The sequence below is a fragment of the Dipodomys merriami genome, unplaced genomic scaffold, assembly GCF_024711535.1.
Source record: "Dipodomys merriami isolate MVZ:Mamm:240054 unplaced genomic scaffold, mDipMer1.0.p SCAF_52, whole genome shotgun sequence".
Taxonomy (NCBI): Eukaryota; Metazoa; Chordata; class Mammalia; order Rodentia; family Heteromyidae; genus Dipodomys; species Dipodomys merriami.
This window is the reverse complement of record NW_027206091.1, coordinates 2,698,690-2,715,925: the sequence shown is the minus strand read 5'-3', so window position 1 is coordinate 2,715,925 and position 17,236 is coordinate 2,698,690. Positions and strand designations below refer to the sequence as shown.

Genomic DNA, 17,236 nt, shown 5'->3' with positions numbered 1-17,236 from the left:
AAGTACAAAACAACACCGAGATTCCACAGATGCTGGCAATGATGTAGCCAAAAAGGAACCTTACCTAATATACTGTTGTTGGGAATGTACACTTGTTCAATCACTCTGGAAAGCAATATGAAGGTTAAGCATAAAATGCTGGGCATTTATCCAAAAGATTACAAACCAGGGTACCATAAAGCCACCAGCACATCCATGTTCATAGCAGCTCTATTCACCATAGACAAGATGTGGAATCCACCCAACTGCTCCCCAATGGACTAATGGATCAAGACAATGTGGTCTATACACAATGCAGTTTTGCTCGTTCCATTAGAAAGAATGATACTGTATCATTTGTAAAGAAATGGAAAGACCTGAAAAAAATATGTTAAGTGAAGTAAGTCTTAAGTCAGGCTTAGAGTAAACTGTTGAATATTTTCCCTCATTTGTAAAAGCTAGAGTTAGGTTATAAACATATAAAATATATAAAAATATGTTGGGGAATAAGCAAGTGTTTACACATGTCTTATATGGAATATGGTAGATTCAGAGGGAAAACTCAAATAGTGTAATTTGTTAGAAAAATAAAGTCAAAGTTCAACAAATAACACCAGGAAATGGGTACTTGAAAAGTATGAAGTCAAGGGGAGAGGGCTATAGGAATGAAGAGAAGAAGGTAGAATGTGGTCAAGAATTCAGTGTAACCAGACATTGGTGGCTCATGCCAGTCATCCTAGCTACTCAGGAGGTTGAGATCTAAAGATCATGGTTCACAGTCAGCCTAGGAAGGAAAGTCCATGAGACTCTTATCTCCAATTAACCACCAGAAATCTGGAAGTAGACCTATGGCTCAAGTGGTAGAGTGAAAGCCTTGAGCAGAAAAGCTCAGGACAGTGCCCAGGCCCTGAGTTCAAGCCCCATGACTTGCCAAAATATCCTACTAAATTAAAAAAAAAAACATTGAGGGAAGGGGTGGTTTGGGTGAGATGGGTAGGAATGTTGAAAGGGGTGACATTGATGAAGATGCCTTGTATTAATGATCTGCTTTGTTTAATGGCAATGCCTTTGTACAACTACTTAAAGATAATACAATCGTAACAATAAAAATTAAACCCTATGCAGAGGCCTCTGCAAAGATTTAATAATAATAAAAAGAATAAACCCTATGCAATGGGCCTCTGTAAAGATTAAGAGCATACACTAAGCATGATGCCCTATAGCTGTAGGTAAATCTTGATGTATACCATTGGAGCATACTCTGTGCTGGGTTTCATTTACATTTGACCCAACCAAGGTGATCATCTTCAGTCTAATTGAAATTACTCAACTACTTTTTAAAGTAGGAAAGTCTAGAGTTTTCCAAAGTGGACATACCTTACCATATCTTTTTTTTTTTTTAAATCTTCACTAGGAAAGGTGGTGTCCAAAAAGAAGTTCTGAACATGTGTGTGTGTGTGTGTGTGTGTGCTCCACTTCTGGTTTTTTTGGTAATTAATTGGAGATAAGAGTCTCATGGGCTTTCCTGCCTGGAATAGCTTTGAACTGTGATCCTCAGACTTTAGCCTCCTGAGTAGCTAGAAATGCATACAAGTCTGAGCCATAGGTGCTCAGCTCACATGGGGCATTGTGATGGTTAATGAATGGTGATAGTCTGCCTCTTTATTCACTTGTACTTTTTCCCTTGTCTTCAGTGTGACCCGGAGGTCACACGGGTTGGGGAGGGGGTACTTACTGACTTTTATCAGACAAAGGCAAGGCTGTGGCGTGCTCCTGGGAGAAAGGCTTGCCAGCTGTTGCAGTGCCTCTTCTACTGCATGCTACATGTCCCAGGATGCATTGCTCAGAGGTTCAACTCTAGTATCATCCACACTTGTAAAGGGGAGGAGGCTTTTTGCTGGTTAATTGGAGGTAAGAGTTTCAGGGTCCTTCCTGACCAGGCTATCTTCGAATCACGAGCCTCAGAACTCAGCCTCTAGAGTAGCTGGGATTACAGGATGAGACACAGGTGCTATATAATCCTTTTGATGGGAGGCATTTTGGCAACTCTCTTAAAAGCTTTTAAATAAAGGACTTCAAAGTTCAAGCCCTGTTTTCAATACTTACATGCTTAAGTCTAGAGTCCAGAGAAGGGTAAGCAGAAAATCTTTACAATTGACCTGGAGCCTGAGATCCTTCCAAAAGTGTTAACATGGCCCAGAAGAGAAGTTATTGGAAGGGTTCAGCCCTTAAGTCAATAATTTTCCACCTAAAATGGACTTACCAGAAGACCAGAAAATGAGAATCTGGTTTGAGCCTGATTGACTTGGAAATGACCAAGGAAAAGCTGGTAAAAGGTTAAGAAATTAGGGCAAGAAAGGATGAGTAAGAATATAGCCAGGCACAGGTGGCTCGTGATTGTAATGCTAGCTACTCAGCAGGCTGCAATGTGAAGATCAGGGTTCCAATCCAGTCAGGGTTGAAAGGCCCCATGACACTCCTATTTCCAATGAACCAGCAAAAAACCAGAAGTGTGGCTCCAGCCTTGTGTTAAAAAGCCAAGGAAGAGTGTGAGACCCTGAGTTCAAGCCTAGTACTTGCACAAAATAAAAAGATTAGAATTAAATTTTTAAAAAGCTCCAGCAATGCCTATAACTGTGCAAGAATGAGCTGCTTTGTGGGGCTCTGGTGGTTCACACCTGTAATCCTACCTACTCAAGAGGCTGAGATCTGAGGGTCCTGGTTCAAAGCCAGCCCAGGCAGGAAAGTCTGTGAGACTCTGCAATGAACCACCTCCAATTCATCTCAAATGAACCACCAGAAAACCAGCAGTGGAACTGTGGCTCAACATGGTAGAATCCCCATATCTAACAAAAAGAAAAAAGAAAAGAAAAGAATAAGTTGGTTTGCACATGTCCTACAGGACAACCTCTCATGTCCAGTGCTCCAGGTTCCAACCTCTGGAACCCTCTCCTCTCTCCTGGCAGACCAACTAAAGTATTTATGGCACTCTAAGCCTCTGGTTAGAGTTTGGAAATCTTTGGTGGATATGCAGTTGTTACCTAGAAGTTTTAGTGAGGGGTTTCAGTGCTCAGTCCTGCAGAGCAAATATTCAACAAGAGCTACACGCTTTGTGCATCAGATGCAAGTGATTGCCAGCAAATACTCTCATCCTCACCCAGCTCAGTGAGAGTGGGCAGCAGGCCTTCCCCTTCACACCTCACCTCTGATGGGGTTACTGGGACATCAAGGAAGGCAGGGTAGATTTTGTTTCTCCAGAGATAAATACCACTCAGACTTGTAAGGCAAGATGGAGAAGTCGGATCTCTTTGTATAGTATGGTGTGTGTGTGTGTGTGTGTGTGTGTGTGTGTGTGTGTGTGTGTGTGTGTGTGTGTGTGTGTGTGCATATGCTGGCACTGATCTTAAACTCAGGGCTTGGGTGCTGTGCTTTTTCCCTCCACAAAGTTCAACTCTACCAATTGAGACAGACTTCCACTTGTAGCTTATTTTTAATGTAGGCTGGCTTTGAGCCACCATCCTCAGATCGCTGCCCCTTGAGTAGCTAGGATGACAGGTATGAGCCACTGGTGTCTGGTAAGAAGTTGGTTCCTAGTGCTTCAGAGGATGATCCAGGGTACCTGAGAGAAGATTCTGGGCATGGACAAGGAAGAAATATCCGACTGTCTGCACTAAGAAAGTCATGTTAGGCTGTACCACAAGAGAAGAGTTTGCAACCTCAATAACGCTAAGTGTGCCCTTGAGAATCACATAGAAAGACTGGCTGGACTATGAAGGCAGAGATGGTAGCCGGGAGTGTAAAGAGGCTGAAGAATATATCTCTGTGACTGTAGATCCTCCTGATGGACCATGCTTGGACTCTAGATTGGAAAGACCCCTGTTCCTGATCGTTCTCATGTGGGCCAGAAGGAGTCCTCAGACAATGGTGGAAGAAAGTTGACAGAATAACCCAGAATTCCCTTAAATACCAGAATCCCGTTGTAGTAACTTCTACTCAAAATTCTTTAGGGAAGGATGAGCGTAGGTACCATGCCAGCAACCACATTCATAACCCTTAACTTTCAAACACTTTCTGGTACTACTTTAAGAACAAACCATTCATGTTCTCTCCTTTCTTCTGAGAATACCTGTTCTGAGAATGCTATGCTCACGTTTTGTTGTTGTTTGGGGGAGTGGATAGTGTGTGTGTGTGTGTGTGTGTGTGTGTGTGTGTGTGTGTGTGTGTGTGTGTGTGTGTGTGTGTGTGTGTGTGTGTGTGTGTGTGTACTGGGGCTTGAACTAAGGACCTGGCACTGTCCCTTAGTTGGTTTTTATTTTTTGTGTGTTGATCCTGGGGCTTGAACTCAGAACCTGGGTGCTGTTCCTGAGCTTCTTTTAATCAAGGCTAGTGCTCTGCCATTTGAGCCACAGCTGTACTTCTGGCTTAGGCTTTACAAGAGACACTGGCATGCAGTGTCCAAGTTTGACTTTGCTATTCTGTGCAGTTCAAAGATCCATCATATTTCTAATCTAAGTAAGAAGAAACTTCCATTTAACAGAATTTATCTTCTCTAAAAGGAGTATATAGCCATGCACCAGTGGCTCATGCCTGTAATCCTAACTACTTAGGAGACTGAGATCTAAGGATCGAGGTTCAACCCAGGCAGGAAAGTCCGTGAGACTGTTATCTCCAATTAATTACCAAAAAACTACAAGTGGAACTGTAGCTCAAGTGATAAAGCACTAGCCTGGAGCAAAAGAAGTTCAGTAACAGTGCCTAGGCCCCAAGTTCAAGCCGCAGGAACCAGAAAGAAAAAAGGAGTGTATAATTTTAAACATCATGATCTTTGTTATGTGTACATCAGTCAGTATTTTATCTTGGTGGTGTGCTTCTTCTATCAGTGTTGATAATTGCAAGCTAAATAGTCTTTAACATGAAGAGGGTCATGACTAGCAGAGGATAAACAGCAATTATTTAGTCACAAGGGGGAAAAAAGACCAAGAACCTCCACAGAGGGGCAAAATTAGGACTCCATGAACATTGATGTGGGGTCCTCTGCAGGAGGCTCCAACAGGCAGCAGGCTCAGAAACTGTAGCAGATAGTAGCTTCCCCTGCAGAGATAGAGTGCCAGATGTTGGTAGTTTGTGCGTATAACCCCAGCTACTCAAGATACTGAGCTGTGAGGATTGTTATTTCACACCAGCTGGATAAAAATCTTTAAGACTTTTATTTCCAGTTAACTGACAAAAAGCCAGAGGTGTGGCTGAAGTAGTAGAGCACCAGCTTGCGTGAAAAAGCCAAGCAAGAATTTGAGGCTCTGAGTTCAAACTCCAGTACACTCTCTCTCTCTCTCTCTGTCTCTCTCTCTGTCTCTCTCTCTCTCTCTCTCTCTCTGTCTCTCTCTCTCTCTCTCACACACACACACATACACACACACACACAATTATTCATAAGCACAGCAATTTATAATAACAAAATCTTGGAACTCAAATGCCCATTATTAACCAGAGACTAGATACATAAATTGTAGTATAGATACATGTACTAGATACATAAATTGTAGTCACATTAGAACCCAATGATAATGAGTAATATATGACTGCACCCCAAAATCTAAATGACTCTCCCCAACATTATGCAGATTCAGGAGCTCTGATGACTGAAAGTCCACCAATGAAAGCAGTAAGCTGTAAGGTAAATTTAATAGGTTTAATTAGGTAGCCGATGAAGAGAGAACAGCAGTATTCAGGCAGGAAAGAGAAATTTCTTTGATTACTGAACTGCTGCCTTGCCAGCCATGGTGAAGAGCACATGGCTGAAAAAGGGCGAGCTGATGTCCTGCCTGGGTTTAAACAAGGAAGGGGTGGGGAGAAGGGCGGCCAGGTGTGGGGAGGATGTCACCTCAGAGCCTGTGCCCCTCCTAAGGTGTGAAAGGAGGTGTGAGGTGGGGGGGGATAGAAGAGAGGTAAGATTGGTGGGGGGAGGGGGGAGAGGGGGAGCGGCTGTCTAGGATGTGATCTCAGAGAAGGAGGAGGTGACTGCCTCCAGGTGTGCCAGTTACCAAGGTGACACAGGTACTGGGTGGAGACTTAGCCAAGAGGAGGGAGGGGGCTGGCCAGCCTCAGCTTTCCAGGGTGGACCTTACAGTAGAACTAATAGACATGGTAGAACTCAGGAAAACTATGACCCTTGGGGTAGGAGCTAGAAAAGAACACAGAACACAGAACACAGAACACAGCCTCCCTCCCTCTCCCCTTCCTTCCTTCCTTCCTTCCTTCCTTCCTTCCTTCCTTCCTTCCTTCCTTCCTTCCTTCCTTCCTTCCTTCTTCCTTCCTTCCTTCCTTCCTTCCTTCCTTCCTTCCTTTTCCTTCCTTCCTTTTCCTTCCTTCCTTTCTTCCTTCCTTCCTTCCTTCTTCCTTCTTCCTTCCTTCCTTCCTTCTTCCTTCTTCCTTCTTCCTTCCTTCTTCCTTCCTTCCTTCTTCCTTTTCCTTCCTTTCTTCCATTCTTTTCCTTCTTTTTTGTGTGCTCATTATGGGGCTTGAACTCAGAGCCTGGGCACTCTCCCTTAGCTCTTTTGCTCAAGGCTAGTACTCTATTACTTGAGCCACAGCTCCCTTTCTGGCTCTTTTTGCTGGTTCCTTGGAGATAAGAGTCTCACAGACTTTCCCGCCGGGGCTGGTTTCAAATCATGATCTTCCAGTCACCTGAGTCACCTGAGTAGCTAGGACTGCAAGTGTGAGCCACTGGCACAAGGTTTGTTCTACTTCTTAGTCTGGATACTGCCTATATAGATATGTTAAGTCTGCAAATTCACCTACTTACATATTTTCAGTTTATGTACTTATCTGTATATACTGTACTTCAGCAAAAAAGGGCAGCAAATAATATTTTTAAATTTCCATACTCATACTTTGGTGCTAATTTTAGTACCAAATTGTCAGTGCAGCTCACAACCGATTATAACACTTGTCTGGATAAGGCTGAGTGAAGGAAAATGAAGTTGGGAGACTGGAGGTTGTAGCTCAGTTCCTTGAGTCCAGCAAGAGAAGACATTGGTGGTGAGAAGGTGGCTTCAGGTCCTAACTTCAGCTCTGAAGTTTGGGTTCCCTTTGTGCCCATTTGAATGTAAGAAGCTAATACATGGTGGGACGGCGAAGTTTGGGGGAGGTGTTGATGAAGATCTAGGAACCACTTCTCTTCCTGTAACCCTTGTTCCTTTTCAGGTTAACTTTATGAAGTGCTTAGTAGTACCATTCAGAGAGGCTGTTTGAACTCAACACTATTGCATCTAAGGAGGAAAACAGAAACAAAAACAAACAATAACAAAACCACACAAAAATATCTAAATCTAAATATTTAATTGCTGCTTTTCTTCCTAGAAAATTTTTTGAGAGGTGAACAGAATAAGCTTATTTGAAGGTGAAAGAAAAGCCATGAAGGGAAAATAGGAAGACTCCATTAGGAGTGGGGCCTCCAAGAGTCCAATGGAGTCCTCTCAGAAAGGGGGGTCATTACAGTTGGGGCTCCTCCCAGATCTTCTCTCCTGGACTTTGCACTGATTGGCTGATGGCTTGTGCATGCACTAGGTCCCAGCTCTTTTTATTCATTGAGCAGGCACCTAGGGCACTATGGGAAGTAGTGTTTGAGTGGAAACTCACAGCATTATTGGAAGAGGAAGCATTTGAATGGGAGCCCAGGACACTATGGGAACAAGAAGCTCCATAATGAACCACACGTTATCTGCGAGGTATTATATATCTGCCACTTTTTCTACTTAACAGTTGAGGGGAACATATGGGAACCCTAATTGTGCTAAGGAACAGAGGTTTTGGCCATTCTAGGCTATTTCCTGCTGAAAGAGGGCTTTCTGAAGCAGTTATATAGATACCCATTTCTTGTCCTGAACAAGATAAACTGTGTTACTGCACTCTGTCAGTTGTTCTTAACAAAACAGAATTCAGAAGCTACTTGTATTCTTTGCTTTCCCAGAAACAACATGTGGACTGTGTCCTCCTCTACCCAGTCTTCCTGATGGACATCAGGATTGCCATTTTGTGGTGTTATTCACCTAGAGGATCTCTTTTTGGTATGGATCCCAGCTGTGAGATTTCAACCAGTAATATAACTTCTCTTAACTCTTTTTTTTAAAATCTGTAAACATTAATATCCACAAAGGATAGGGAGATCCTGAAAGGGGTAATATTGATCAGGGTGTATTATATACTGATATATTCAATGGATTCCCATTTGTACAACTACTTAAAGAAAATAAAGAAAATATAATAAAAAATAAGGTGCCAGTGGCTCATGTCTATAATCCTAGCTACTCAAGAAGCTGAGATTTGAGGATTATGATTTGAAGCCTATCCAGGCAGGAAGACCCATAATACTCTTATTTCTAACTACCATAAAAGAAATCCAGAAATGAAACTGTGGCGTAAGTGGTAGAACATTATTTTTGAGCAAACAAAACAAAACAAAACCCTCAGGGATAGGACCCAGTCCTTGAGTTCAAGTCCTAGGATTCTCTCTCTCTCTCTCTCTCTCTCTCTCTCTCTCTCTCTCTCTCTCTCTCTCTCTCTCTCTCTCTCTCTCTCTCTCACATACACACACACACACACACACTAATATCTACCTTGAAAGGCTTTTTGGAAGATTGCATAGATCAGGGGTTGATAGACTTTTAATATAAAGGACCAAAAAGTGTTTAGCCTCCCAGTGATAGTCTCAACTATCCAACTATCCAATGATCTGCCATTCTCCTGTCAAAGCAGTGAGTGAATGTCCTATTTTCCAATAAAACTTTAGTTTAAAAATAATAGGCAACTGGGCAGATTTGGCTTGCAGGTTATAGTTTGACAGTCTCTGTCATAGATCCTCTTCTTCTCTATTCCCAACACATTTTCCTAAGTACTACATGAGCTGGGATGTACAAAACCTCTAGCTTAACATCTGGCATTGAGTTGAGTGTTTTCACCATTTATGATCTGAACATGCCACTGTAGTCATTTGCTCAAATGACTCCCAAGTTATGTTCTGTAGGTGTCTGTTTGCAATCAGAGACTTGGAGAGCTGATTGATGAGAAAGGAAGTCAGCAACCAACCTCAGGCAGATCCTCACTTCTACTCCAAGTTGATGGCCCTGCAACATACAACCTGTATGAACCAGGCATGTTGTGATGTCTCATTGTAATTAGTTCTTCACCTACAAACCAGGTTTACAACTCCATGAGCACAAAGTAAGTCCTCAGTAGTGATCATAGTGCCTAGACATAGCACATGTGTCACCAAAGCACGTCTTATTGGTATTCAATCAGAAGAAGCCTGGCATCTCCAACTCAGCTTCACCCATAGCTCTAGGCTTCTATTTGTGGGTCCTGACATGGATGTACCAAAGGTCTGGCACTGGGGTGGGCAGGGCCATTCCCAAAGTTGCCCGTCCCCTGCTATCCCTCCATGTCAATGCAGACAAATCTAGTGCCACAAAAACATATATCAGAAAATGTGTTAAAAGTGGGAAAGCCAGCCAGGTGCTGATGGCTCAAACCTATAATACTAGCTACTCAGAACTTGAGACTGATCATGGTTCAAAGCTAGCCTGGGCAGGAAAGTCTGTGAGAAGTTTTCTTTCTTTTTCTTTCTTTCTTTCTTTCTTTCTTTCTTTCTTTCTTTCTTTCTTTCTTTCTTTCTTTCTTTCTTTCTTTCTTTCTTCCTTTCTCTTTCTTTCTTTCTTTTTTTTTGGTGGGAGTTGAAATCAGGGTCTGGGTGCTGTGTCTGAACTCTTTTGCTCAAGGCTAGTGCTCTACCACTTTGAGCCACAGCTCCAATTCTGGTTTTCTGGTAGTTAATTGTAGATAAGAGTCTCATGGACTTTCATGCCCCAGCTGGTTGTGAAGCATGATCTTCAGATCTCTCAGCCTCCTGAGTAGCTAGGATTATAGATATAAGCCACTGATTTTTCTGTGAGATATTTATCTCCAATTAATTACCAAAAAGCCAGAAGCGCAGTGTGGTTCAAGTGGTAGAGAGCCAGAGTTTAGCAAAAAAGTTAAGAGAGAATGCCCTGTCCAGAGTTCAAGCTCGAGTACACACACATGCATATACGGACACACCCACACCCACACCCACAATCTATACAAATACATGCATGTGAAAATAAGATATTCAAAGTGTTAATCTCTGAGTGATGGCACGAAGATTTATTTTAAATATTATTTATTTTAAATCCTAGAGGTTAAGGATAGAGGTCAGTGATGGAGCTTTTGCCTATCAGTGAGACCCTGTTTCATCTCCAGCAAGAGAACACAAGTAATTGCTGAGAAACTATACTTCCAAATGCTCTATGCAAGTCATCCTGAATATTACTATCATAGTACATTAAAAATCTTTTTTAAAAGTACTGGTGGCTCACACCTATAATATTAACTACTCAGGTGGCTGAGATCTGAGGATCACAGTTCAAAGCCAGGCCAGGAAGGAAAGTCCATGAGCTTTTTTAGCTCTAATTAACCACCAAAATGCCAGAAATAGAGCTGTTGCTCAAAGGGCAGAACACTAGTATTGAGCAAAAAAGCTTGGGGAAAGTGTCCAGGCCTTAAATTCAAAACTCAGGACTGGCAAAACAAAAACAAAACCAACAACAACATTTTCCCACCAAGAAACTCAATTATACTAGCTACCCCAGATGATGTAACCAGCAATACCAAGAACCTTGTAATCTAAAAGAACCTGTAAGAAGTGGTGCTGTAGCTCAAGTGGGAGAGCACTAGCCTTGAGCTGAAGAGCTGAGGAACAGTGCCCAGGCCCAGAGTTCAAGCCCCACGACCAACAAAAAAAAAAAAAATCAATTGTATAAAAGAACCTGTATATAAATCTTGAATTGAAGATTCCATTTCTTGTATTTAAAAATTTTTCTATAGTCTATCAGAACAGAATAAAGTCATTAGACTCAGTGTTCATTGAGTATCCATCTCTAAACGCCAAAAGTGATGGATTTTTCTATGATTTTTTTCTATTATTCTAAGTAGTATTCTCACAAATGCAGTGTGTATCATCTGGCAGACTACTCATCAGAGAGATGAATCTTCACCCTCAAAACTACTGAATGGTTCATCTTAATTGTCAATTCGTCTGGATTGAGAAGTAAGTGCCTAAAAGCATGCTCTAGATATATCTATGAGAGAGCTTTCACTGGAGACAGGGACACATGCTTTGACTGTGTGTGGCATCATCCTGTACACTTGGGAACCTAGTACAATAAAAAGGAGAAAGGAAGAAATCCTATGAGGGCAGATACTTCCCTCCCCACCCCCTCTTTCTCTCTCTCTCTCTCTCTCTCTCTCTCTCTCTCTCTCTCTCTCTCTCTCTCTCTCTCTCTCACACACACACACACACACACACACACACACACTTTCCCTCTACCTCTTTCTGGCCACCATGATGTGAACTATTCCACTCAGAATCTTCCACTCCACATGGTAGACTAGTACCCCTGAAGCCATGAGCCCAAATAAGTTTTTCTTCCCTTAAATTGTCTATGTCAGATATTCTGCCACAAACACAAGAAGCTGACTAAATATTTCCTATAGTCACTAAGCTGTCACAATTACAGAGATCTTTGCTGGAGATTTATGAACTACTAGTGACTCCCTGGGTGGAATCTGTAGGTCCAGCCACCATCTTTGTAGTAAAAAAAAATGTTGAACATGAGCCTGAGTGTAATTGTCTCTGGAAATCCTACAGAGATTTTTCTTAATTAAGCCTGTAATCCTAGCTACTCAGGAGGCCAACAGCTGAGGATTGTGGTGTGAATCTTGCTCAGAGCAGGCAAATCCTGAGACACTACTCCAATTAACCAGCCAAATGTTGAAAGTGGATGTATAGCTCAAGTGATAGAGTGCCTGCCTTGAGAAAAAAAAAATCAAGCTACAGTTCAAGGTCCTGTGTTCAAGCTCCAGTGATGTGCATACACAAACATGCACACACACACACACACATACACACACACACACACACACACACACACACACACACAGATGTGGAAAAGAAATCTCCAAGTGACAAACAGCTGTTAAATTCCTCATAGAACTTCTGCTAATTGATTCAAGGCTTTCTGTCTATAGAACAACTCAAACCCATCTAAGACCGTCTCCAAATAGACCCTCCATTTGCAAATTCCTCCTACTCTAACTTGAGGAAGGGGTTATGACTACACTCTTCAACAAAGGAGTCCTGAGGACTTCTGAAAGCAAAACTTTAAAACTTACATCATACATGTCTGCCACTGATTGAGTTTCCATGGCTTGTTCCCCATGAAAGCTGGGTCTTTCGAATGGCCTAAAGAGACCAACTGTTATCATCTAAACCCAGACATGAAAAAATGGCCAGTGCCTATGGAGTTATCCGAACTCTGCCATGGGAGGGGTTGAATCATGGTGAATTCTCCCCTCCAGCAGTGCCTCACAGGGCCACACACCCAAGTATTCCATCACCCGTGCTCTGGGGCTGCCATATTCCCAGGATACCATCATGACTCATCCTGTTCTATATGCCTCCAGAATAGGCCATTTATCTGAGGCTGGCCAGGTGACACAGAAATGATGAGTGGAGAAAAGGCTTCATTGTTTGATCATAATTTACAACAGCCTGGGAAAATATTTTCTATCTTGTAATGTTCTGCACCAACACACACACACACACACACACACACACACACACACACACACACACACACACACACACACACAAAATACACGCAGAAAAAATAAAGAAAGAAGAAACTTCTTAGATACTCCATGAAAAATACATTTGGTTCATATAAATTGGATCCTGACAATGAATTTCTATTTGTAATGACAAAGGAGTCTTGGACTTGAAATATCTATACATGGAGAAAGCAGTTTTCCATGTTTGCGACGGAATGAGAAGCAGACCTTATGGCACAGATTCAGGCACAATCATTATTGTTGTTGTTTGTCAGTTGTAGGGCTTGAACTCAGGGCCTGGGTACTGTCCCTGAGCTTTTCACTCAAGGCTAGCAGTCTACCATTTTGAGCCACTTCCGGTTTTCTGATGACAAGAGTATCATGGACTTTCCTGCTCAGGCTGACTTTGAACCCAGATCCCACATCTTAGCTTCCTGAGTAGCTAGGATGTCAGGTGCTGGGCTTCAGGTACTATTATAACTACAAAATTCTCAAGAGAGGGAAGGGACTTGAGAAGTTTGGGAGGGAAGAAGGCCAAGATAAATGTGACCAGGCAGGTTACCTCAAGAAAAACTGAGATTGAGTCAGTTGATTTGTCACAATTTTAGGGCTTTGAAGGATGAGGAAACTTGAGGGTGAAATTGCCATTTTCTATTTGTAACAAGAGGAAGGATATTCTTTTTTTGGTGGTGGGGGTGGGGGGGGCTCATAAGGCTTGAACTCAAGGCCTAGGTACTGTCCCTGAGCTTTTTTGCTCAAGGCTAGTGCTGTACCACTTTGAGCCACAGTGCTACTTCCTGTTTTCTGGTGGTTAATTGGAGATAAGAGGACTTTCTTGCCTGGGCTGGCTTTGAATTGCTATTCTCAAATCTCAGCCTCCTGAGAAGTTAGGGTTACAGGCATGAGGCACTGGCACCAGGCAAGAAGAAGGATATTCTAAGGTATACTTTCTTCCTCGATCTGTGGTTTACCCTGTATATGAGATTTGGCATTTTGGTGTTGTGTGTGTGTGTGTGTGTGTGTGTGTGTGTGTGTGTGTGTGTGTGTGTGTGTGTCCCATAGCTTTTTCACTCAAGGCTAGTTCTCTTAACTACTGGAGCCAGAGCTCCACTTCTAGTTTTGTGTTGATTAATGGGAGATAAAAATCTCAATGATTTTTCTGCCTGAAGTGGTTTTGAACTATGATCCTCAGAATCAGCTTCCTGTTTAGTTGGAATTACAGATCTGAGCTACTGTGCCTGGTTTAAATCAATGGAATTTGGCAACTTAATCTCCATTCAGTTCTACCCAGGAGGGGCCATACACTGACAGATAATGGTCTCTGGTCCCTGGGGGAAATCCTTAAGTGTCCATCAACAGAGAAAACTAATAGGTACATACAACTCTGAAAGAAATGTTTATATAACCTCATTAAGCACATAAGCAAGAACCCACAATCCACATACTTGGTTAGATTTTAATGGGAACAAAGCAGTTAATCCCAGGCTCTCTATTTCAAGAGGAAATCTGTTTGCCTTTCAAAAAAATATGAGTTAAGTAATCCTTTGGACAGCAGGCCCTTGTACCTTAGTATTTGAAATGTTTTTTTAATCATCTGTTCTGTTCATTATAGAAAACTAAATTTGCTTAGCCACTAAATACCCAGTGCTCACTTAGAAAACATTAAGGAATGTGATCAAGAGATTTTCTTTTTCATGAAACAATCATCTGAAAGCTACAGACACAAAGTGCTCTTTTTTTCCCCCCAAAGGAACACTAAAATGGACTTTGGCAACTGGCAGATTTAGATGCTGGTGCTGCTGCCATGCTGGCCTTCTAGCAGCTCCCCCTGCCTTCTGGCCTTCCAGCCTACCTCCTTGCAGGCCTCTCCTCTGAGGGCCTTGGATTCCCATCTCTGCAGGGAGATTATGGTGGGGATGGAGGGGATGCAGGTGGGCTTCCAGACTGAGAAGGAGGCACTCTGGTGTTTTTTGTGATTGGTTACTAGCTGGTTGTATGACCTTGAGTGAAATATTTTTCTTTGCTTTTGCCTCAGTTTCCCCATGGATAAAGGTTTAACAGAGCATCTTCTTAATCTACTTCTATAAATTCTATAAATTAATGAATAACTATAAGAACATGATATCTTAGTGTTCCTGAGTACCATCTTTAACACATTTTATTCTCTTTCAATAATAATGTTACTATGATTATGTTTTTAATATTTTATATTTATTATATCATATTATGTTGATTATATAAGTCATTATATACTTATAATTTTATTTATATTTAAATATATTGTTATGCTAATTTATTGTATTATATATTATCTATGATATAGATAACATGTTATCTTAGTGTTCCTGAGTACCATCTTTAACACATTTTATTCTCTTTCAATAATAATGTTACTATGATTATGTTTTTAATAGAACCTATTCCTAAAATAGGTTAAACACTCTTCTTTGCCCATGTCTGGGTTCAAATGCTGGAAGAACAAAAACTTCACCTTGGCCAAATGCTGAGAAGTGAGCCTCATATGTCAAAGGTAGAGACTTCTTGCTGGCCACCTGAAGGGTGAACCAGAGCTAGCAAAGGCAAGAGTGAGTGTGGGAGAAGGAAATCTGTGAACACCAAAGCTGATGAGGAGGTGGAATATTGATGTTCTGTGCCTGGAGAGAGCCATACAATGGAAGAACACTGCATGACAAGAGAGGCTAAGTAAGTAGATCACAGAGAGCCTTGGAGACCACTGTGAGAAAGCATCAGTTCATTCCACTCGCTAGTGGAGCCCTGAAGTGTTATAAGGGAATTCAATCATGAGAGACAGAGAAGTCACATTTTGAGAGGTTGAAATCAGGAGTCTTTATTAGAAAGCCAGTGACTGCGAGTGGACACATGGTCCCCTTGAACTGTTAGGAAACGGAACCATGAGGGTAGTAAAGAAGACCAGCAAAACAATCTCAAGAAACCAGATGTCTAGTGGAGAGTTGAAGAAGGATGTCATGGTGATCTGAGTAGAGTCAGGAGTCGGAAGGCATGGTGCAATGGCGGCCTGAATAGGGTCATGGTCAAGGAGCAGGGTCACAGGGAGAGTTCAAAGAGTCTTAGTTTGTGGGACAGTTCTGACAGATCTGGGAACCTATTGTCCAAGTCTCCACCCCTGCCTCTAGGAATTCAGACACTCTTATCATCTGGGGGTGGGAATGGGATTTCACCTCTAAGAGATTTCACCTCTTTCACCTCTGAGGTGAAATCTCACTTTGGGAAAGTCCCCATCATCCATCAAGATGTCAAGATGGCACCAGTTAGACCCAGTAACCATATTTCAGAAGCTACAGAAGACAGAAGCAATCAGAGTTATAGCTTAGTAAGACATGGCTGAAAGTCATATAGAGATAAGAGGTGAGAAGAGATATAAAAGCAGCCACTAGTTATAGGTAACTGCTGCTCCCTTAGCTGGGCATGGGTGGGATTATTCTCTAGGTCTGTTTTGGATGTCCAGCCCATGGTAGCTAGCACAATGGCTATCATGTCACTGAATGCAGGGTTTGTAAAGTTTCCCCCTAAAAGTAGGGACCCTTCACTTAAGGTCATTCACTTGGATCACAACATAAGAATAATCTGAACAAGTCATGTTGGTAAGAAAACTTGGCAGAGCTTTATTGGTAAACAAGTAAGCAGGCAGGCAGACAAACAGACAAGCCGCAAGGCAGAGGCACACTCGGAGAGAAGTGTATGTGCTTTCAGTGGGAGAGACAGAGTTCTTTGACATCAGGGGTATTTATGTAATAAAGGCATTTGGGATTCTGATCTAAAAGTCATGCAAAGATGGATGTTTATCTTTTATTCACTCCTGGCATTATAACCCTTGGGCATTCTTTCCAGGAAAGAATTCATCTAGTCATAAAATAGATGCTAATCCTTGAGATAAGGAATGCGTACTACTGTCTCTGTTAGAAACAAAGATAGTGCTCCTGTGTTTTTAAATACCTTGTTTGTTTCTGAGTTACTCTTACCAGACCTCTTTTCCCTAATCTATCTTGCCTCATTTTCCCCTAAAATGACTTGGGTCCCTTAGCCTTAGGGGAAGTTGATTAGTGAAGATCAGTCACCTGTATCGGTTTTAGGATAAATTCTTTTTAAATTCCTGGTTGGAGTTTACCAGGCCTCATTTTCTCCAATCCATTCTGCCTCATATGGCTCTGTAATATCTCAGCTGAGCAACCTCTATCAGTCCCATCCATGTAAAATACAAATTGGGTTTCAATCTCTCCTAGGTGCATGATTGATTCTCCCTCAATCTTCCCAAGGCCAAGGCTGTGTTCTGTTCTGCATCCTCGGGTCTTCCTCAGTCCACTGTTCATGCAGAGTGGTGTAAGAGTACATGATCACCATAGTTTACATGAGTGGTCCTATGTGAAGTCCTATTTTGGCTAATGTAAAAAGAATTATAAGCGAATCTATGTCTGCTTTCAGAAAAGGTCATGGTCCAAAACATGTGCAAGGTCTAGAACATATCATGGTCCAACATTATTTTGTAAGAAATGAGAGATGAGCAACTGATATGGGCTCAAGGCTTTATTGGGTG

The 17,236-nt window shown here is 42.0% G+C and overlaps 1 long non-coding RNA gene across 1 annotated transcript; it reads left to right on the top strand.

Moving 5' to 3' along the window:
* Positions 1–9,097: 9,097 nt before the first annotated feature.
* On the top strand, positions 9,098–17,000 carry LOC138811306 (uncharacterized). The gene is made up of 4 exons (XR_011367352.1): positions 9,098–9,198; positions 11,004–11,101; positions 15,096–15,366; positions 16,926–17,000. It is a non-coding gene; the product is annotated as an uncharacterized lncRNA (long non-coding RNA).
* Positions 17,001–17,236: the final 236 nt, after the last annotated feature.